Here is a 23,531-nt window from a genome sequence, read left to right on the forward strand (position 1 = left end):
TGAAAATAAAATGCTATTTGTTAAAATACAAAAACAGAGAAGGTAAGATCTAATACAGCTTGTTTTAAACCAAATTGTGAAGGGATAAAAGGATGTTAGAACAGCTGTGACTTTGTTGATATAGAAAATATTAGATTGATGATTGTTCTGTTGCATAAACATGACCATAAACACTCCCATACTCAGAACTGAAGCTCCTATTCCCTTGGGAGGTGATCTCAATGCAATCTCCCACAGACCTCACTTAAGCTTGGTTTTAAGTAAGATTTGTTCATTGAACAGTGAGCATTTTGATGGACTTTAAAAGCCTTAATTTCCTCTTCAGATTTCCACCAGCAATTTGGAGAAATAACACAATCTCTCATAATTATATTTTTATCTCTGAATTTCCTAAAAGAATTTATTGCATTTCCTTTATAGGGGAGATTATTTTACTTTAAAAACATTTAAAATAATATGTCAAAAGCTAGGAACAACTAAAAGTGTATATTTTGGTCTGATTCCGTGACAATGCTTCATTTTCACAGGTATTTCATTATGTTTACTAAGAATGCCTGGCTTCAAATGACATCGTCATTACTGTCTTATGTTAGAATTAAGGATAATTAATTACACTATTGTCCACTTTGAAATGATATTCCTTAGTATAAATCATTTTATATTAAATCATTATATTCCTTAATATAAAATCATTAATAAAATCAATTTAAAGGTAAAGTTTATTTAATATTGTGTTTATGACTTTGAGAGTAATTTTAAAAATCGTAAGATTTGTGTTTGGAGGTGATGGCATATGACTTTCCCAGCACTTGGGAGACAGTCCTGTAAACATCTGGAGTTTGAGGCCAACCTTATCTACAGAATGAGTTCTTGGACAGCCAAGGCTATACAGAAAAACCCTGCCTTGAAAAACACAAACAAACAAACAAACAAACAAACAAAAATCATAAAATTTGTCATACTTAAGTACACTGGGCAATTAGGATTCTGATGCCCCTTTTATTGTCATATCTTCAGACATACATTAAAGAGTATATAGCAATATAGCTAATTTGTAAAAACTCTAAAATGTTCATACCTCTCCCCCTTCACATCTACCTTACAAACTGATCTTGCTGAAACATAAGAAAAGTGGCAAGGCTATGTGAATAAGGTTTGTATTAAAACATGGCAATAGCAAAATTCAGAAATGTGCTAAGCAACAGAGTGGTTAAATAAATGATAGGGTAAGGAGTAATAGACCACTAGGTAAGAATTATAGACTAAAGGATGATATGAGAGGTAGTTCAAGAAAACATTGTCAAAAGCTTTGTGAAAGGCTTCATACTCACCATCGTTCTGGGGAAAGTCAAATCCTATAGGCCAGATTAAACTAGGGAAGATGACCCTTGTTCTCCATGCTGTTTGGTTGGAGAGAAAAGGCAAATAAAACATCACCCATTTTTGTCCCCCAAAGTATAACTATAGTTTGTCCCCTAAAGTATAACTAGTGCGTTTCTTGTGAGAACCACTAAGCTTTTTCTAGATAAGTTGCATTTATTTGTACACCTTCTATATACTTATTTGATCTTATTAGTATTTTATTTTATTGAAAATCATTATAATACAAGCTGAGAAGAGTGTTTGTATGCTGACTTTGATTGAAGCACTTATTTTTTAATCTAGACACAGAACAATAATTTTTGAAGAAAATTTGAAGATTGCCCGAGAGATTGACTTTTCCAACTATATGTACTAGGTGTGGTTATATTTAGTGTTTGTATCCTGAGTTCTTGTCTATTCTTAGTGGAGAAGAAGAACATCAATAAGGTCATCCAGTAGAGTTCCGTGGTGCAGAGAGATAAGGTAGTTGTATTCGCAGATGTCTTTAATATGTATGTGACTTGGGCAATCTTCTCTAACTTACACATTAGTAAGGACAGTGAAGGCTGATGTTTATAAGCATCCTGTCTGTAGTTCCTATTTTTAATCTTTATTCTCAGTTTCTGTCTCAACTTCCGTCGTTTGCTGGTGCCAAGAAGCAACTGCTGTACAAGAACACATGATTCAAAAATCATTGGTTTTTAAAATTTGCCTCCTTACTCAGCTGAAAAATACACTGAAAAATTGTCTCTCCCTTTTGCAGATTTGCCTCCATTTGAGACTCAGAATTTTGCAGCTGTTTTCTCAATGCAGGAAGAGGTACGAGAGCCTTAGGTTTGTTCTTCCAGTAAAGAGCTTTATCTATTTTCTCTTTCTGAAAATCGTCGAAACATTAAGTTTTGTAATGTACTAATGTAGTGCATATTATTGAACTATCTTAAAGTGAAGTGATAGCCTTTGCCACTTTTGGTGGGAGGTTATTCTCTATTAAAGAATGTGGTCTTGCAAATACCATTAAAGTGAGATATCGGAATAGCCAAAAACCTGGATTGGCAGTTTCTTGATACAAGGATGTCTTATTTAGAGTCTCTGTTACTGTGATAAAACACAATAAGTAGAGAAAATTTGGAGATTATGGGCTTATTTTAGCTTAAATTTTCTAGTACATCATTATTCAGAGAAGTCACATAAGGGACTCAAGGCAGCAACATGGAGCCAGGAACTGAAGCAGAGGACACGGGGAGTGCCTCTTACTCGCTTGTAACCCATGGCTTTCTTATATCATCTGGGACTACTTTCCCCAGGTCAGAACTACCCACAGTGGGCTGGGCCCTCTACATCAATTACTAATTAAGGGAATGAACCACAGGCTTGCCCACAGGGTATTCTTACAGAGACATTTTCTCAACTGTTTCCATCTTCTGATAACTCTAACTGGAGTCAAGTTGAAAAACAAACAAACAAAAAAGAATAGGGCAAAATATGAAAATTATGATTTTGAAAATATACATTTTTCTTCTAAATGAAACCGAGCCTTAAGTACCAGGGTTGGGGAGACGGCTCAGTAAGTAATGACATTTGTTGCCAAGCCTGACAAAATGAGTTGCAACCCATATGGTGAAAAGAAAAACAAATTTCTCAGGTTGTCATCTTACCTCCGTGCATGTGCCTTGATCCCCCTCTCCAAATAAATAAGTGTCTACATAATATATATATGTATAATGTGTTTGTATATATATGTATATATATATAATATGGATAGATAAATATTATATTTATATATACTATTTTATTGAGATGAAAACCTTCTGCCACCTCTTTATAATAAATTGTCACTGAGAAAAATTATCCCTCAGTGAGCATTGCTAGATAATGTAAGCAAAAGAAGCAAGTGAACAATACAGAGTTGTCAGAGGAGGAGTGAATTCCACACACACATAGAGAATATAGCTTCAACAACTTGGAAACAAAACCGAAGAGATAAATGCAATTAGTCAATAAATAAACATTCTGAGATGCCATTTTAGTGGATATGTGGTCTGAGAAAGTAGGGTCCTTAACCAATGTCATTTCTTGTTTCCACTCTTAACAAATTAACCCAGTAGGTCAGACTACCAGGTGGTTTTCTATGTCAGGAAAAAACTAGAGTACCATCACACTCTAGTGTCCCAGTGAAAAATGGAAATTATTAAGATGCTTGTTACCTACTACTATGGGACCAGTTCAGACCACATTTAATACTCCCTGTTGGATTAGTTAATATTTCAATGTATTTTAATATGTCAATTGCTAACTCTATATGATCAGGTAGGGCTATTACTATACACAAAAGCACAAAGGTTGACTGAAGTCAGACATTAGTTGGAAGTAGTCCACACACGTGAGTTTTAAAGGGAAAGAAATATGCAGAGAGAGAGAGAGAGAGAGAGAGAGAGAGAGAGAGAGAGAGAGAGATTGAATCATTTTCTTCATTGACAAATGACAAAGGTAGTGACTGCTGGAATGCAGCAAACATTTTTACCATGGACATAATTTGAAATATTTTGCCTTATTAACTTGTTTAATCATTCCAGCAGTTGTATGTAGTCACTTTTATCATTTTATACATTTTTGAGGGTGAAGCAAAGATAAAAATAGCAGTAATAAAGAGACAAAAATGGAGATAAAATATACATAAATGATATGGAGACGGTAAGTTCAGGTGGGCAGATGGAGTCAGAGAAAGGAGTAAGAGGAATGGGTCATGTTGTCCAGTTGGGCTTTGTTCTTCCAATGGCATCTTAAGGAAAAACTAATCAGGTGCCTTGTTGAGGACCATTGTAGGCTAAAAAACCTGTCTAAATATCTCCAATGTGCCTGAAGTAAATTAGGAGCTTATGTTGTCTGGAAAACAACAAGACATCTTAGTAAAAGAAGGACAGACCACGAGAGGAAGTAAGGAGCATTAGGAAAGAAGGCCCAAGTGCATCCAAGAGCTAACAGTTCTGCTCTGAGGAAGCTGCTGGGTTACTGAAAGCATTTGAGTAAAAGAGACACAGCCCAACTCACACACTGTTAATTTCTTTTGTTTCACACTGTGATGGGGGTTATATGACAGGACTTCTTCCAAAATTCATAGAATGAACTATATCAGACCCCAGCATGGACTTAGAGTAACAATGATTGTGATTGTGGAAAATGTACTCAGGTGTGGTGTGTTGGCACAGGGAAGCTGTGCTTGTGGGGAAAGTGAGCATGTGGGAACCCCATCCTCTCTACACAATTTTGCACGGAACATAAAACCGACCTAAAAATGAAGATTTGAAAAAGCAAAGCAAAACTACAGTAAAACCCAAGTTAATCATCACTTTGGAGATAGTGAAGTGTAATGAGAAGGACAAAAATCAGAAAGGCAAAGACCTCACTGCCCAGGTGAGAAAAGGTGGAACCTTCCATGGGATAGTAGACATAATTTTCCATGAATATGAGATTCAGGGTTTACTTTGAAGATGAAAATGAAGTTTCTGCCTTGACTTTCCAGAATGATGAACTACAAGCTCTAAGGTGAAAAAAGCCCTTTCCTCTCCAAATTGAACTTGGTCATGATGCCTTATCCCAGTTAAGAAAACCTAACTAAAATACTATATTATTTGTCATGTCTTATAATGTAATTACCTTTATTTGATCAACTTGGGTTTTACTAGAGGATAGAAATACATTGAAAAGACACACAAGGACCAAGGTCCAAGGAAACTATGGGCTTGCTAGAAAAGATTTCCAGTATTGAGAAGGGAATTAGCCAGGCCAGCTGAAGAGAAAAGAAGGGATTTGAACTTCGACCCAATAACATCCCTCCAGAAGCTGCTGCCTTTTCACTAAATTATCATGTAAATCTTAATTTAAGAGAAATTGGTGTCTTGATGGCAATGAGTAGCAGTTTTAAATGCCAGAATCAGTATTCAATAATCAATTCTATCTTGAAAAAGAACTGTTGAGAAAAAGATATGGGGAGTTCTTTGTTTCCAGTGCAGTATGCTACCATTGCTGTTCTTCTAAGCCAGCTCTAGTTTCTGAGCATAGGAAATTTAGTCAGAAAAAAAGTACCATTCATCAGCCCTCACTGGTAAAAACTCAAAGAAAGATTCTACACTTCTTCGAACCTCTTTTAGTGACAGCATTCAGTGCTGCTGCTCAGTACTGCAGTGGTGTCTGACAGTCAAATGAAGAATTAGGTGTAAGACTTGCCATAACATAGTTTATATCACACTCTTAAAATAATAACCACCAGCTATGTGGTCATTTGAATTTAAATAATCAAAGTGAAATATAAATTCAGTTTTCTAGCGTCACTAATCACATTCCCAAGCCCAAGAGCCACATGTGGTTGGTGTCCGTTGTTTGAAATGTAGAGGAGATGCATCTTCACAGAGACATATTCAGACAAGCTCAGAGGTTTTCTGTCTCTTTTTTTCAGAATTAGGGGGGGCTACCCCAAGCTTCTTAGTAGACCAACCTTTGTGTCACTCTCACCATGCAAGTCCGATGCTAATCCAGGAGCAATATCCTGTAGGTACAATGAGAGCATTGTTGTGCTAAGTGGTCTCCTGCAGGTGTAAGGGGGGTGTATGAATCCTGCAACTACTAGGAAGTGTAGTATGGCTGCATTCTGTAAAAATTTCATTATGAGAACAGACAAGAGACCTGCTTGGGTCCTCATGCTATGGTTTGTCTTAATTCAGCAGCTTGAAATCAACAGTTGGAGTCCTTTGCTTTGTGTTTTAGAATCAATAAAACATTTTCTTCTCATAATTTATGCACATTTCATCAGAGTTAAAAACTACAGCATTTAAATAAAGGAATTACATTTGGTATTCAAAAAGTGCTTTTTAAATGACATAACAAGAACAAACATTATTTGAAACAATAACTTAAATTATTTTTATCCACAATACTCCTAAGTACTTGATATGAATCTTATAAAATATAAAGTTATTCTTATAGAGAGAAATATTGGTGACATCAAGTGGCAGGGCCTATAATTGGTAATCACATAGGAGAATGTAGAAGTGATGGTTACCGAATTCAAGCAGTTGGCATTTGGTAGAAGTGGGAAAACTGGCTCACATCCGCATCCACAACCATGCAGAAGTGTGTCAACTTCACACTGCCGCCATATTCCAGTGCTAACATACTGACCTTCCCAGGGGATTTATCCCATTCCACCGAAGAGTGGCCTCTCTAGCCCTTTCTTCTTGGTTTGTTTTCATAGGACCATGGTTTTAGGGGAGAAACTGCATAGGTATGAGCAGGCACAGCTTTCATCTAAAGGGTAAAAGCACTCACAGAGCCAAAGAGAAAGAACATGGTACCAGGAGGGGGTGAGGAAAGACCTATTTTTCACATGTGTTTAGTGGCTCTCACAGTCAAAGAAATTATGCACTTTTACAGGTTTTCAAAAATTAAGTTTAGGGAGATATTGAAGTATGTCTGCGTCACACGGAACTGCAAGTCAGGACGTAATAGAACTCTGCTCACCTCTTCCATGGAACAGGATGTGTAGCTCGTATTACTTTCCCAGAATATTTATAGATTTCCTGACAGGGAATAATTGTTCTCCAATGTTATATTTTTAGTTTCCTTGACTGCATCACGGCCCTGGGAAATGTGAGTCTGAAAAAAACACGGTCCTGTAGGTACAACTGTGGACCAACTCTCATCTGCTGGTTCTGGTTTCATTAACAAAAATATATATGTATCCCCCAAAGAAATTGTTTACAAAGAAGTACTTTCAGCTCCTTGGTGACTGATAGCTTTACAAGTTATCATCACAGTTTATTTTATTTTTCAAGGAAGAAGAAAAAGAAAAAGAAAAAAAAACCCTTGAGCGGTCTTCTAAAAACTTGAGGGATTTTATATGTAGGAGAAGTCTCTAAGAAAATAGCCTTGTGGACTGAATCTAATGAATTATCTATGGCTCCTGGTTCAGACTTCCAGGGTTTACTTAAGAAGACGAATATGTTCAGAGTAATGAGAAATAAACGGCATTCTTTCTTTGTCTAGAAGAAAATAGTATTTTCAGTAGATTTTATTTTCTAAGATGGACACATTGCTTTACCTAAGGTAATTGAGAAAATATTAATGGTTAGAAATGATGAACATTTCAGCTATATATTTATGAAATGTATCGATGCTGTCAGTCTTTATTTATTACATCATGTCACCGTGTCTAGACAGAACAATAGTGCACACTCTTTGGTGAGGCATGCATTTCAAAGATCATAGGGTCTGCTCTAATGCCAATCCTTCTGCCTCATTCATGATTTTTTTTTTTACAAATGGTTTTATGCTCCTGTAGGAAAAAGAATAGCACCAGTCCTCTTTCTCCTAATTCAGTAAGAACTTTACCTTTAGTATTAAAAACATCCTCTAAATTGACCACTGAGCTATGTCTTCATTTCTTTTTTTCTGCTCTTGCTGTTTTTCACATTCCAACGTGCTGGGCAAGTGTTAACAATTTAAACATTTCCTTTTTAAGAACATCATAGTGGCCATACAACTTGTGTCACTATAAAAACATCTATTTTCAATGCTAATTCATTGCAGACCATGGTTTAACTGTGCAGATATCAGCACCTCTAACCCTAATGCTTTATTGTCCATTAGCTTAAATCCAACTAGATTTCTTTAATGTGAAACCCACAGCTAAGTACCCTATGTATAAGGCAGAACAGAGCCAGTGCTTGGCAATCTGAAAGAACCAACTGACAGCAAATGAGGAACCTATTAAATCTTCAAAGATCTAGTTGTCTACAGCCTGAGCTCTTAGCTCTAGGCAACCATGTATTGGTTCGTGTTTGTGTTCCCTCTGTAGACCCTTCTGAATCGCAGCATAGCATAAATTCAGTTATCACCATTGCTGGAACTGATTCAGCACAGATTGTAGGGCATATCACCATTCAAGAGAAGACTCTGCTTCGAAATCATGTACTTACTCTCTGATTCTTTTAGTGGGTTTATTTTTCTCTTACCTTATTTTTGTTCTTGTCCATAGATAATTGATTTTTTTAACCTGAAAACTATATATTTATTAAAAGCTGCTTTGTGTAAATTTCTTTATCTTCTTTCTGATAGTCTTATTTTCTTTGTGGTCTATTTTTTCTGCCCTGCTACTCTAATGTACAATAAGGAAGCTACATAACTAATCATAAATGTATTACAAGGAGGGGAGGCTGTTCAACATGGATGATGTTCTGTATTATGTCTCCTCCCCTAGGAAAATGACAGTGTATACATACTATTTTAAAATATGTGTATAAAACTATATAATCTGATTATTAGCTCCCCAGAAATGGGCTTTATATTTGGGTAGAAGATATCCTGTTAAGGCAGGCAGACAACTCTAAATTTATCTCCATCACTTAAATAACTTTTACATTTTGGTCAGGATACTTAATTTCTGTCTTTAGTGTCTTTGTCTATATAATGGAAACAGAAATGTCACTTCCTTTATAACACAGTAGTGTGCATTCAGTAAGCACTTAGTCTCTTGAACCCAGAAGCCTTTCAATTCACTCTCATGATTGCCACAATATCCTTTTACCACATTGACATCCAAAAGATAATCTTGCATACTTTGTCTGTGTGATCCCTGGGCTGATGTATTTACCGAATTACCTATTATTCAGATAGAATAGACAGAACATTGTTATAGATGACTAGTGACACTTGTCTGGCCAAATGTTATTCAATAATATTGAAGAATCTTATCGTCATTCATATGCGTGTAACCAGGAAACTATAAATCGCCTTGTTCTTTGTAGGGTAGCTTTCTGGGTCAAGCGTGCATGCAGTTATTGTAATCATACACGAGGCTCAGATCTTGTACCTACAATGTGAACTGTAAAATATGAGAATGTGAAAAATGTATATGCTGTTTTAACAGTGTATGAATGTCCCTTGAAGTGATTCTGACAAGGAGAAGAAATGTTATGTTTATCCTATTAAGTACAGAAGCTTATGAAATAGTTCAGTGCAACACATCAACGATGAGGCTGTGTTCCGTGTTGAGAGATAGAGGTGGAGGTTTGCTAGCAGCCAGTCTATACCATGAACAAAGGATTGCACTTGACTCTTCTGACCCTTTCCAACTTGCTGTCTGTCCCCCTACTGTTCATTCAGCCCCATTGACTCAAAATTCTCTGCATATCATAAATTAATGCGTTTTCCAAAGATGACTTACTACCACTTTAATTTCAGGTAACTGCAGTTGTTTCTCTTTTAATGCTCAGAATTCTCAGTAAAAGATAGAGTCAGTGATCAACTTCAAAACTGTAAATGGAGCACAACCCAAACTAAGTCCTCTAGCACTGAATGGCACCCTACTTCTCTGTCAATAATGTCACCATTCTCAGCTTAAATGTGAGCCCAGCATCACATAGTCCTACCTCATTGTAGATCTAGCTCTTTCTGTGTTCCTTAAATTCTTGGGGTTCTTCCCTTTATGACTTTGACTGTGAGTCAACCTGCCCTCCATATATCAGCATTTACACCATTCCTTGCTGAAAGCTACCTCTTTATTCACCAGTGATAGCTTTCACAGAGACCTGCTGCTTGTAACCTCACATTTCTGTGACAGTGTCTCCTGTGACAATTTCCCCACCTTTCAGCACTTCCCGATGTTCTCTGCATTAGACTGTAAGCTTAGCAGAGACATTGAGATTTCCTTGCAGATGAATCCAGGCTCCAGCTGTGCATAATGTCTGACAAACAATTTTAATGCTTGTTTAATGCATAACTAAATAAATTTATTGAATGCCTACCTAATTTCTTAAAATCCAATTTCTGTATTTCAAATGGCTTACAGAAATTTAAATTTGGTGCTGATTAAAGTCAGAACCACAGTTAAGCTAAGAGCTGGAGGGCAAAATGATGAGTTGGTAGAAATGACTGTCACATTCCTGGAAAACTGTATATAGAGCCCACCTGAGTGACTTAGACATACCCTTGGGCTGATTATTTAACTCCTAGTATTGTTTTACTTTCCTTGCTCATCACAAAGTCACAAGGGTTACATATGTGATAATATTTAAACCACTTAGAAAGATACTTCACAAGAAGAACAGGAATTTAGATACAGCCGCTTGAGATGAAACAAAGGACATCAGCTAGATGCTTGTCTAGACTTTCATTTTAAACCTAAAATAATATGCATTAAAGCAATCCAGACAATGTGAAAAAGTAGACAGAAGGGAGGTGGGAGAGTAGAGAGACACACACAGAAAAAACCCTGTAAGTAGCTCCCTGCCATGGCCTACCTTTATGATACATAGGATAGCATCAGTGGGTACCACTTAGATGAGATATGACTGGTGAACTAGTTATTTTTCCTATTGCTATGACAAGGTACCTGACAAAGGCAACTCAAGGGAGGAAGGATTTGTTATTCATCACAGTTCAAAGGGGTACAGTCCATCATGTTGGGAATTATATGGAGAAGGAGATTAAGTCAGCTGGTCACAGTGTACTGGTTGTCAAGTGCAAGGAGAGAGTGACAGCCCATGAGATGGTACTAACCAAGTATAAGGTAAGCCTTCTCATCACAATTAGATTTAGGAACTCATCTCAACATATGCCTGAATATTTATCTCTTAGGTGATTCTAGACCTTGTCCAGTAGACAAACAGCATTTACTGTCCACCATGTAGCTCACATGAACTCTTTTACTGAGAACATGGTTGGTTGTATGCTAGTGTTGATAGTCACATCTGTCTACCATGGGCATTTCTCTTACCTCCAATGATTTGAAGTTTGAAGCAGGCAGTCTCCAGGATACATCCACAATGTCCTTGTCAGGGCATTTCCAATCACAGCATCAGTGGGTACCACTTAGATGAGAAAAGCCATTTATTTTCCTTATGAGCTACCATTACTAAAACAGATTATCTTCCTTTTGGTACGAATACAAATGCTCTGTGTACATCTGTTTTTCATGTGTTTACACAGCAACTTTCTATTTTACACATTATGGCTCAAAATACTTTTTTTTCTTGGAAAGGAAACAAGAGATTAACAAAATTTCACGGAGTTAAATGTCCTAATTTTCTAAAGAACATAGATTCATTGAGTTCCTAAGGTGGGAACTTATTTTAAAAAATAAGTTAAATTTAACCATTAATTTCCCTCATTTCATTGACCCATGCTTTAAGAGGGGTTTAATCCACTAGTGTGCTCCTAAAGGGAAGATGTGCTTTTCAAATTAAATTTACTTTTGAGAAATAATCAGGTTGCGTTGCATAAATTTGAAATCTCTATATTTCAGAGAATTGTTTCAAGCTACAAAATTATAATTGGCTTTTTCTGTCAGACTGAAAAAGACCCCGTCTCATCACCAATTAATTTGAGATCTCTAGCCATCAAGAATAAAAGTTCATCTCAAACGAAACTCAAGACGGATGATCAAAATGTGAATGCTTCACTCCTTCGTTAAATGAGGAAAAAGAATACCCTTGGCTGGGAAGGGAGAGGCAAAGATAAAAACAGAGACTGAAGGAACACCCATTCAGAGCCTGCCCCACATGTGGCCCATACATATACAGCCACCCAATTAGACAAGATGGATGAAGCAAAGAAGTGCAGACCGACAGGAGCCGGATGTAGATCTCTCCTGAGAGACACAGCCAGAATACAGCAAATACAGAGGCGAATGCCAGCAGCAAACCACTGAACTGAGAATAGGTCCCCCGTTGAAGGAATCAGAGAAAGAACTGGAAGAGCTTGAAGGGGCTCGAGACCCCAAAAGTACAACAATGTCAAGCAACCAGAGCTTCCAGGGACTAAGCCACTACCTAAATACTATACATGGACTGACCCTGGACTCTGACCCCATAGGTAGCAATGAATATCCTAGTAAGAGCACCAGTGGAAGGGGAAGCCCTGGGTCCTGCTAAGACTGAACCCCCAGTGAACTAGACTATGGGAGGAGGGCGGCAATGGGGGGAGGGTTGGGAGGGGGACACCCATAAGGAAGGGGAGGGGGGAGGGGGATGTTTGCCCGGAAACCGGGAAAGGGAATAACACTTGAAATGTATATAAGAAATACTCAAGTTAATAAAAAAAGAAAAAGAAAATAAATGTAGGGCAAGAATAAAAAAAAAAGAATAAAAGTTCATCTCTTCTATTACCTGCATATTATGAAATTTTGGCCAATGGGATTATTTTTCTCTCCATTCCAAAAGATGCATGAAGTGGGAGAGAAAAGCTTTTAAACAGACTTAATTAACAGCCGGAAATTAAATGATTTATGTACATGGAATATACATGTGGTAGAAATCCTTCCCGTGCTGTATTTTTAATACATTAAAAATGTTTTCTACATTAAGATGTTCTATAAAATGACTCTCAACATCTCTTGGGAAAATAGCTATTACATCCTTAGGGTGATGAAATGATTCTCATCCCTGTGAGAGTTTAAATTTGTTGAGGAGGTTATATGCAGTAGAAAATGGGAGCAGAGTCATTTCCCTTAATTTTCTTTTGTGTTTCTAATTAGGTATCATAAAATGCAAAGAAGACCAGACATAGGAAGTAATAAATGGGAAATGTCATATATCTTCACCGTGTTTCAAATGTATATTGACCCACTTTGCCTTCAGAATAAATGAGCTTGGAAAATCATTGCCTATATACTTATTAGATCCATAAATATAAATGTACCTCTCGGATTGCTGTACTGGGGGTTGATAAAGGAGGCTCCACTTCTCTGAATTACTACTACACACATTTTAAAGCCCAAGCAGATCTGCTGTGATAACATTTTAAAACAGAAACATTTGCTGGAATGACTTGGGAGAGAGAAGAGGCTTGGAGATTCAGCTATTACCATGGTAACCCAGAGTTCAGAAATCCTTACTTGGAGGTAATCATTGGTACTCTTCATGAGAGCACAGCCGACTTAGTCCCACTTTTGTAAGAAAGGTTAAATGGATTCTATTAATAAATTGGAAACTGGAAAGACTCAGATATAGTGTGCCGATAAGGCCTAATGTCCATGTTAGTGGCATAGCAGATCAAGTTCCCTTGCATGGTTCTGCCTGCTTCTAGTAAAGCAAGACTCATCCCAAAGGAAGATTATTAATTGTCTTTAAATCATATTATGTAGATAATTTTTCCTTATAACTTTGACAAATACTGAAGATATATTTACCCAACCATAGTGTCTCTATATCAGGAATGAGGAGATGGAGAGGAACAAAAGCTGATTTATTTGCTCCATTCAAGTAGGAAATAGGAAAACAGAAGCACAACAGCACAAATAAAAAGGTGCTAAGATGCTTTGAAATGTTCCAAGTATTTCTTTTTGAAATTTTGACCAATGATTACCATAAAATTGCCCTGTTTTGACATAGTTTTGCACACATTGCTTTTGGGTAAGAAAATAAAGCCCCAGTAAGTCCTGGTACCTTGTGCGGCTGGGTTCAGATTTCCTCTAACAGTCCATGAATGCAACTCAAAGACCTCAAAGATAATACCTGCTGCTCATATTGAAAAATGCTTTAAAAAAGGATTGCATCTCCACCCTACTCTTGCTGTGTTCAATTTGTGCTGGATCTCATGAAGTATGTATACATAATATGCTATGAATAATCCCTTTACCTGTATTAAGTATGGCTACGGGATTTGAGCACAGCCATTCCCTAGATTTCTAATTTCTGTGTGATAACTGCTGGGTCCTCTATGTGTCCATGTGACCCATTGAATCGGCATATGTGTTGGGTCTGCTTTTAGAGGACAGAACTAGAAATGATGATCAGAAACCCCTCTCCATAGGATCTGTATAAGACCAAGAATGGGAGTGAGAATTAAAATAACGAGTTCTAACTTTGTTGTTCAGGAAGAGTAAATCTTGCCTTTCTCTATTTATCAATATTCGTAAGCAAGCAAAGGATACAGGAATAATGAGATTGCTAAAAACCAAGTAAAACTTATCTACAACTTGATGTAAAATACTATGCTAATAAATAAATAGAAAAGTAGTTCATCACAGTGACAAGTGGACAAAATAGTTTGCCACTAGAGTGAATTATTGGAGCCAGAGAGATAGTTCAGTGGTTAAGTGTGAATATTGCTCTCTCAAAAACCCATGGGTGATTCCTAGCCCTCATGTCAGGGGTTCCATAAAAAAAATCAATTCTAGCTCTCAGGGATCCAATGTCTTTGGATTTGTATGCACCAGCATTTATGTACACACACACACACACACACACACACACACACACACACACACACACTTACAAATATGAAACATTTTAAGAGTAAAGGGTACTATTCATTTATTTAGCTAGGGAAAGACACTTAATTTTTTTCTTAATATCACAAATATAAATATATATTAACTAAAAATCTAGCAAGATTATAATTATCCCCTGTCATTTTATCTTGCTAGTTTTCTAAAATCAGTAAAACTTATTTTCTACCCTGGGGTCCCTTTGTTTTTCTTCTCACAAGGCCCCAATGAGAAGAGCAGAGCCCTTTATGACCTTCTGCAGAGTACAATGGATGTCTGGGGATTAAGTTTGTCTTTGTTCTTCGTACTATGAATTTTGAATAACCCTTGGTACACTGTCACTTTTAGTTTTAGAAAGCAATTTTGCAATCATTGCCTCATTAAATGCCATGCTAGTTTTCTACTCTCTGGATAACAAATTGCTGTGTCTTAGTGATTTAAAACATATTCATTTAACCCCTCCATTTCTATGAGTCAGGAATATAGATGAAACTTATTGCCCCCTATTCAGCAGAGCTATGTTCTCCACTATGGAAATATTTGCTTCTGATATGTTGTAGGCACTGTATAACCACCGAAGATTCATGTGCTAACATTGGCATCCAAAGTGATGACCTTTTAAATGGTAGGACCTTAAGAGATGTTGTATGAATCTTTGGTAGTCTTCTCGATAGTTTTCATAGAGCTAATCTGGCACCATTCTTGCTCTCTACCTGGACATGAGATCTTTTTTCTGAGTACCATCTTGCTCTTGTAAGGGTATGGGTCATGACATGCTCACCAGAGACCATAGATATGGTAGCAAGTCAAATGTCTCATTCTTCAGGAAAATAGTAAACACATGTGCACGTGTGTACATGTGTACGCGTGCGCGCGCGCGCGCGCGCGCGCGTGTGTGTGTGTGTGTGTGTGTGTGTGTGTACACATTCTGTGATCCACAAAAATGTATGTTGGTGGTTTTATTAAAGGACATGACCTCCAGCCAAACTGAATACTTTATTTATTAAGAGAAATCAGTTAAGGGTGAGACTATGAACCAGAGCCAAAGGCATGCATATTTTTCTACAGAAATCATCAGAATGGTTATTCTCTGTAGCCTGTGTACTTGTTCTAGTCTACTGAGGGTACCTTTATGGCCAGCTCCCTGACCAGAGGAAAGCATGGGAAAGATCAGTGTGATGGATGTCAACTTATGTAGGAACAATTCAAATAAGACAAACCAAAAAACTTAGGATGGTGGAGATAGTGGAGGAATTCTGGAGTAGGTGTCCTAGGAATCACAAGCTACTATTCCCTTGCTCCCCAATGTTAACACTAAACACAGATAAGCAGAGCATAGAAGGCTCATCTGTAGGACAGAGGTTTTTTTAATTCTTACTTGGAAGACAGCAATAGTAAAAAATGAGAGGGCACTTTGTTTCAAATGGATTTTGAGAAATAACAGAACCAACATTAATTTTCCTATGAACACTAGAATCATAAGTAGATTTTCCTTTGCTTATATATGGGGGGAACCGAGCTCATCATTCTGCTCAACATACCTCACATGCAAGCTGCCCTGCCCAGGCCAGAGTGGAACAATTTCTATTCAGGGGAAGCTTATATATAGCTATGGGGCCATAACTTTGTTCTAAACAAAACTGTTTCCTCTGTGATGCACAACACACACAAAGAGGCTATGATGCTAAGGAAAGCAGAGATGGAGTCTCAGAATTTGAGTAGTCCACTGACAGATGAATTTGCCATAAGAATGAGTCATTGTGTAAGTGGAAAATGGTGATGCTGATATGTGAATCTGGAATACAATGGAACAATGGAAGTTAAAACATAAATTTTATCACCATCAATATAACTGTCATCATATATCACCCCCTCCAAGGCACAGGGAACATTGCAGCAAGGGATAGTAATACTTAAGGGCCAGAGAATTGGGTAGAGTGTTAAGATGCGCTACCTTGCCTATATGATAAGAGTGCACCAATCCTGAGCATTCAACAGCTATGACTATGCCCTCCAGCCACCTAACCCCTCCACACATGAAGACATGAAAGTAGGAGTAAGAGCATTATGAAAAATAAGAGGATTAATATGAATGGGAGTGGTTAAGATAACCTGTAGGTTGCAACCCATTTAGAGGTCAAATGATCCTTTCATAAAAGTCTTCCAAGACCACCAGAAACAGATATTTACTTTGTAATTCCTAATGGTAGCAAAATTACAGTTATGGAACAACAAAAATAGTTTGTTTTTTTGTGTTTTTTTTGGAGATTTTATTTCCTTTATTGAGAAACTTAAGTCTTGGGTACATCAAAACCAATTTCTGGGAGAGGGGAAAAAAAACAGAACTCATAATAGAAAAAAAAGTTACCATCATCTGGGCCACAACAGAACCCAGAGAATATATTCTTATAATTGAAAAATTCTAGGTGCTTAACAAAAATAGTTTTATGTTTAGAGGTACCTACAAGTTGAGGAGTTATATTAAAGGGTCAGAGCATCCGGAAGATCGGGAATGACTGGGCTAAGAGGAGGCAATGAGTTTTCATTTGACCACATCACATTGTGTTGTATGTGTATGAAGTTGTTAAAATTAAGGAAATATTAATGTCCTTAAAGGTCATGTGAAATAATGGGGTTAACATGAATATGAATCCATATAGAAACAAGATGAGGTCCAAATGCTGAGCCTGTGCTTTCTTAGTTGTATAGAGTACAGAAAAAAGACAAGAAAAGTGGAGAAGGTCTTGCCTGTAAAGTATTAAAAGCAGAGCATGGAATGTGGGTGTTTGAGGCAATAAGTGTGGGATAATTTGAAGGAAGAAAGAGGGTATAATTTCTCAATAATTCTGTTACTTCCTAACCATTCATCCTCCTTAAAGACACCACTCAATTCCCAGTGGGTTAGCAGCATAAAACAATGAGCTGTGAACATTGATATTAGTTCAAGAAATGCATTTTTAAATTTACATTTTAGTTATTCACTTTCCATCCCACTCACTGCCCCCTCCCAGTCACCTCCTCCCACAATCATTCTTCGATCTCCCCTTCTCTTCTAAGTAGGTGGGGACCCCCTCGGTATCCTCAAACCCTGGCACTTCAAGTTTCTGTGAGTCTAGGTGTGTCTTCTCCCACTGAGTCGAGATAAGGCAGTCCAGCTAGAAGAACATATCCCCCATACATGCAACACCTTTGTTTTTTGAGTGTGTTTATAGTAATAGGTTTTTATCAGAATGGATAGAAGTGAAAGGAAGAGTAAAGACAGCGAAGACATAGGACATGCAACTCCTTTGAGGCACTGTTCTGTTCAGAGTAAAGGGAGGAGTTTCACAGGCAAGTTGGGGAAATGATTATTGGCTTAAGATAAAAGAAGAGCATATTTGTGCTCTGATGTACATGATTTATCTATGAAGAAAAATGTGTGCATGCACTAGGGAGCTAACGATTGTCTCCGTGGCTCAACAAGACAGAATCACTCACTGTGGGTGCTGAACACAGAGATACGTACAACTAGGCTGTTCAAGGGAGGAGGACATACTCCATTAGCTGCAGTGTCTGTGGGAGTCCTGAGAAAGGTATCTGTGTTCTTAGAGAAACAAAAGTTAGGAAGCAAGTGCAGAATGATGGTGGAGGAGGAAATAAGCATTGGAAGTTTGGGGAGGGGGTGAGTTGGGGATAAGAAATGTAAAAGGGCAGGAGAATGAAATCCTAAGAAAATGTACCTTGACAATGCTTACCAGGATGCATCAATGGCCCTAGAAATCTGTGATCCTGAACTTAAATTGAGACCTGCCAGTGTAGATATGCTTTCCCTTAGTCAGAGTAATTTTGTCACTTGGTACACAATTCTATCCTTTACAATGGTAAAGAGAGAAATAGGCTAATATTATCCACTAGGATGTAGTCTTTCTAAGAATCTGCAGAGAAGTTAATACTGAGCATGTATACATATAATAGTTATGTTATGTCAAAGGAATGGAAGAGCGATAGAAGAATGGGATTATGGGTGACTGGTTGCTGTGAATACAAATTCACAAGTAGGCTGAGTTTGGAATTCACAAGTAGGCGGACTACGAATATTTCGAATATAGAGAAGGATGCTCCATTCTTGATCATGAGTGGATCTGGAAAGTGAGTAAGGGAGGCTTGTCTGGGTGAAGGGACCTGTGCTCACAGAAGGAGGGAAATTCCTAGGAACTGAGAGAATAGGCTCTTGACTGAAAGGATCAAAGGGCTGAAATTATAGTTAGTATGACAGTAAGACAGAAAGTGTGCTGACAGAGGGTAGATGCTCAAAAAAGAGGGGAGAAGAGTCTAGGTTGAACTTCAAAGGTAGGCTTTCAGGAATCAAAAACAGCCGAAGATAAGGATGAGTACCAAGGAAGCCACATACCTCATCTTCATGTTCAGTAGCTTGCCTGTGTATCAGAGCTAGGGAAAGAGACAGAGGCAGGAAGTTACAACCCACACAGCCAGGCTGTAGGAGATGCAGACAGGCAGTGCAGTTCCACTTCCAAGTGCTTATCTCTCTGCAACACTAGTTACATTCCTGAGAATTTAGTTTTGTGTTCTATGGTCATTTTAAGTCATAGCAGGCAAGGAAGTCATCATTTACTCCTGTGGCATATGACCAACTTGAGGTTACTCCTTGATAGTGATGGGTAAGAGCTTAAGTAGTGAGAAATGTGATAAAGCAGTGTTCCATCATATAAACTGTTGAGTGCTGTCTCTTTACCTAATAAGATTCTATTTAGAAAGAATAACCTATCTTGCAGAAGAAAGGAGCCCTAGGCATGTTCCCTAAAAATGGCATTCAGTGTGTTTCCTAGAAGTAAACCTATGATTATATTATTGCTCTATTCATCGACTCAATCAGATCTGCTACAGATAATTGGCTCTAACACAATTGTGTGAAACATACTATGTGGTACCATACTTCTAACCAGGAATGCTTCTTTCTCAGGAATGCTTAGAATTTCTGGGTATAAAGTGTTTAAACTAAGTCAGGCACAGTGGCACAAACTTTTAATCCCAGATCATGGGAGGCAAAAGTAGGCAGATTTCTGATTTTAAAGCTGGCTTGGTCTATAAATCAAGTACCAGGACAGCCAGAGCTACACAGAGACTCCCTGGTATACTAGATGATCTCTGCATAGCAGTTGACAGTAGTCAAGGCTATGATTCCATTGCCTTCTATTCCATTCTATGTAACAGTGAAGCTTCTTGGAGTCTAAGGATACTTGGGTTTAATTCGATCTATATACACTTTTAATAGTGAATCACACTTAGTCAAAACTCAAATAACTAGTATTAAATGTACATGAAATAGTTTCGATAGAGTATATAGTTTTCTACCCATTTTATGCATGTATATGTGTGCATACATACAAAATAGTCAATAAGGTACAAACAACTTAAAAAAGGGTCATTCGATATTATGGCTTTTAAAAGGTTATATGTCAGTTATGTGATATAACCTGTCTTAAAGTGATCTTCAGTTTCAGTTTCCGAATTCTCAAAAAATTTAAGCATAAATATGACAATTTTAGTTGTTGGAGCAATAAAGCAAATGAATCATTAAATAAGTAAATAATAAAGGACAGAAATCCCATGCTGTGCAAGCCTTCTATTTCTTCAGCATATACTTACTGCTAGCTCTCTTCATGATTTATTTGAAATTCCTTGAAGAAAAACAACCTACTTATATTGGGAAGTCAAGTACATTATCTGGATTAGACTTGTAAGAAAGGTGAACATTTACTCAGTATATTTCCACTGACAAGAATGGTAGCAAGGAGACTAAGAAGACATGGTGACGATTCAAAACTAGAGGTAATAGTATAGTAGCAGGTTGGCTTGAAGCTCTGATCCCAGCCTGGTATACTTTTCTCTCGGTGCATACTGTGTTGACTGCTGACTTCCACTAGACTTCTAGGGAGAAGTCAATCAGGACATTGTATTAGTCAATACCTTGAATTTATCCCTCGATCCTCCTAACTGTACTATGGCAGCATAACTAAGTGAACATACTTTGAATAAGGACCCAATTGCCACACTCAGCAACCTCTAAGCCCAGAAAAGCACTGTGTCATTTTTCAGAGATCACTTGTAGAGCAATTTAGATATACAGTGCATATCGCCTACTGTCCGAGCAGATTTGGGACATTTTATAAGCAACCTTTGATGGTTGATTCAACTGTTGAATAAATGTGCGGTGTCGGCTCAGTAACTGTGAGGAGCAGCTAGTTCCCTTTATGGCTCCAACAACTGCATTAGGTCTGGTGGTGAAAGCAGAGAATTTATGTCACAGCCCTTCTTCTTTTTGGATGACAGTGACTGGACCTTAGTTTTTCACATATTCCCTGACATGACTGATGTAATAACTGAATCTCTTAACAGCAATAATTTCTGTCTGTATCAAGGGTATTGCATTAAGAATTCCATCATTCCCATCAGTCATCCCACTCTTACCACTATGGCTAACAATGGTGTTTCTGGCTTGTAAACATGAGCTTTAATCCCAGAATCCATGCTCTTCACTGACATGTGCAACTGTGTGAATGATAGTTAGGGTTTCTCTTCTTTTCATTAACTCTAGCAATCAATCCTGGTTGAACGGGAACAGTTCTGGTCATTAAAACAAGACCTACATTATTTCTTGTTGTAAAATGCAGGGCCATGCCATTATTTCAGGAAATATAAGGAACTACATAATTGCATTTACTGATTAATAACACATAGTTATTTTGTAGTTTTATTTATGTGGTTCCATGCCTTTTATTGTTCATCTAAACAAACGAAGATTCAGATACCGATGTCTAGGTAATTGAAATGACAAGCAATAAAAATTTCCCTGTAAGTTCACACTTCAATTTGTAGAGTGAAACCCATGGTGCTTAATCATAGCAGAAGTAAAGAATGACAAATAATATCCTGAAATTGTATTGACTGGTTTTAAAAACTATAAAAATAAAAAAAAAGACAAAAAAGACAGAGAATCTAATATAGTCTCGATTTTCCCGCCAATTCATTAAAAAATGGAAAAAAGATACTCAAAATACTGAAGATGATCCACTTTGTGACTCTTGTTTGCTGGGTGAGCTCTTAACAGACCCACGGGAAGATGTACGGCTCAGCGTCTGTGTCCATGTCTGCTATCACCTTAGATAGACATTGCTTCCAGGTCTGCTAAAAATAGATGCAGATTTGTCAGCCACTTCAAAATTCCTAGGTCATGATATGTTTTCATTATACTTAAAAAGAGGACAAAATGCCCATGCCTCTTCTCGGCTGCCCACTTGTCTTTGCTGAAATACATATTTTGGAGGACAAAAAGAAAGTCATGAAGACGAAATACTTTTTGATAACATTCTTTGCCTGACACTGCCAACATTATATGATTTCTTTTTAATGTTCATTTATTTGGCAAAAGATGCTGAATTCATTGTTGCCAATTCTCCCCCAGGAAGAACTAGACGATAAAGCTATTCTTTATTTTTCTCACTTGCAAATGACATCCCTTGGGTCTTTTGCAAGGCACAGAAGTGATTTTCAAAGTCACCTGTCATTAGATTTTTTTTGCTGTTGTCATTCAAATGAAATAACCTTCAAAGTTGCAAATATTCTTATCCAAAAAGCTAGGCTGATTCATAACCCAATTTGAAGATAGTGAGCCATTAAAAATTGCAGAGGGAAAATGCTACCGCAAAAGCACGTCTGCCATAACTCAAAATCAGAAATGAAGCAGCTACACCCATGTAAGAAAAAGGACTTTTCAAACATATCAAGAGTAAACAAAGACAATACAACAAACATTATTCTGTAAGATAAATTAGATGTGATAATAAAGACGAGAATCTGCTGAGAGGTTATAAGTAAGAAACGTGAGTGGTACGAGGATCAAGATTTTATTTTATTCAGAGTTTCCACCAGAAGTAGCTCAGTGGTAAACTACTTGCTAGTGGGATGAGGTCTTGTGTTCAATTGCAAGTACTACGTTAAAATAAGAAAAAAAATGCTCCCATGTTGTAGAAAAGAAATACAGGTAAAATTCATTGGGAAACTTGAATCCTGACTGCGGGAGGGGGGACGGGTGGGAGCAGTGGCAGAAACAGGTAGGTAGAGAGAAAAAACGAGATAGACACTTAAGTCTCCTCTGTTTTGAGTTTGAATCCTCATCAGAAATTGCGTAGTAGAACTCACAAAGGGAAGGAAAGTGATCTGCAAATAAGAAAAGATGAAATGCCCTGAAGTCATAGAGACAGTGAAAAACAGCAGCCGATTGCTGATTGCTCCCTGCTACTCTGGGAAGCCTCCCAGCTCTTGGTATACTGGATGAGCTACTTAGAAAGAATTTACCCCTATAGCTATAATTAATTAGCCCTGGATTAAGTCTTGTTCCAGATTCCACCTAACAAACTAAGAGGCCTGGCTCAGAATGTCTAATGTGTCCCCAATGAAATTAACTTAATTCAAACATAAGGGGTCTGGCAGACTTATGAGATTATGAAATGGCCAAGACTCACTCTTGAGTATTTTTTATAATACATGGCTTCTAGAAATACATGAAGGTCATGAAGAAAAATAAATATAATAAAATATATCAGCTGAAGCAAAACGAAAACTGACAGATTTTTAGAACTATTATTTATGATAAACTGTAACAATTATTTCAAAGCATAGCATGAGCTATTAAAGTGGAGCTAGAGAAGGTGAAGGAAAGCTCAAAATCAAACCATAAACTGGTAGAAATAAGACCTACAATAATTCGGATGAAAAAAATTTATTTGAAAGGAATAACAAAAGTTTAATCAGTGGGAAGGAAAACTGAAATTAAAGGCAGGAGTAGACATCATCCAAAGTGAGACTACTTAAAAAAGTAAACAGAAAAATAGTGGGCCATAGTATATTC

The 23,531-nt window shown here is 37.4% G+C and overlaps 1 long non-coding RNA gene across 5 annotated transcripts in view; it reads left to right on the plus strand.

Moving 5' to 3' along the window:
* LOC102546842 (uncharacterized) overlaps positions 1–23,531 on the plus strand; it is a 107,845-nt gene that overhangs the window by 57,981 nt on the left and 26,333 nt on the right. For all 5 annotated transcript variants that reach the window (XR_015640138.1, XR_015640137.1, XR_015640136.1 and 2 more), the window contains one exon: positions 2,126–2,181. This is a non-coding gene — a long non-coding RNA (uncharacterized LOC102546842). The remainder of the gene's footprint in view (positions 1–2,125; positions 2,182–23,531) is intronic.

This window comes from Rattus norvegicus, chromosome 16 (assembly GCF_021556685.1).
Source record: "Rattus norvegicus strain SHRSP/BbbUtx chromosome 16, alternate assembly SHRSP_T2T, whole genome shotgun sequence".
Lineage (NCBI taxonomy): Eukaryota > Metazoa > Chordata > Mammalia > Rodentia > Muridae > Rattus > Rattus norvegicus.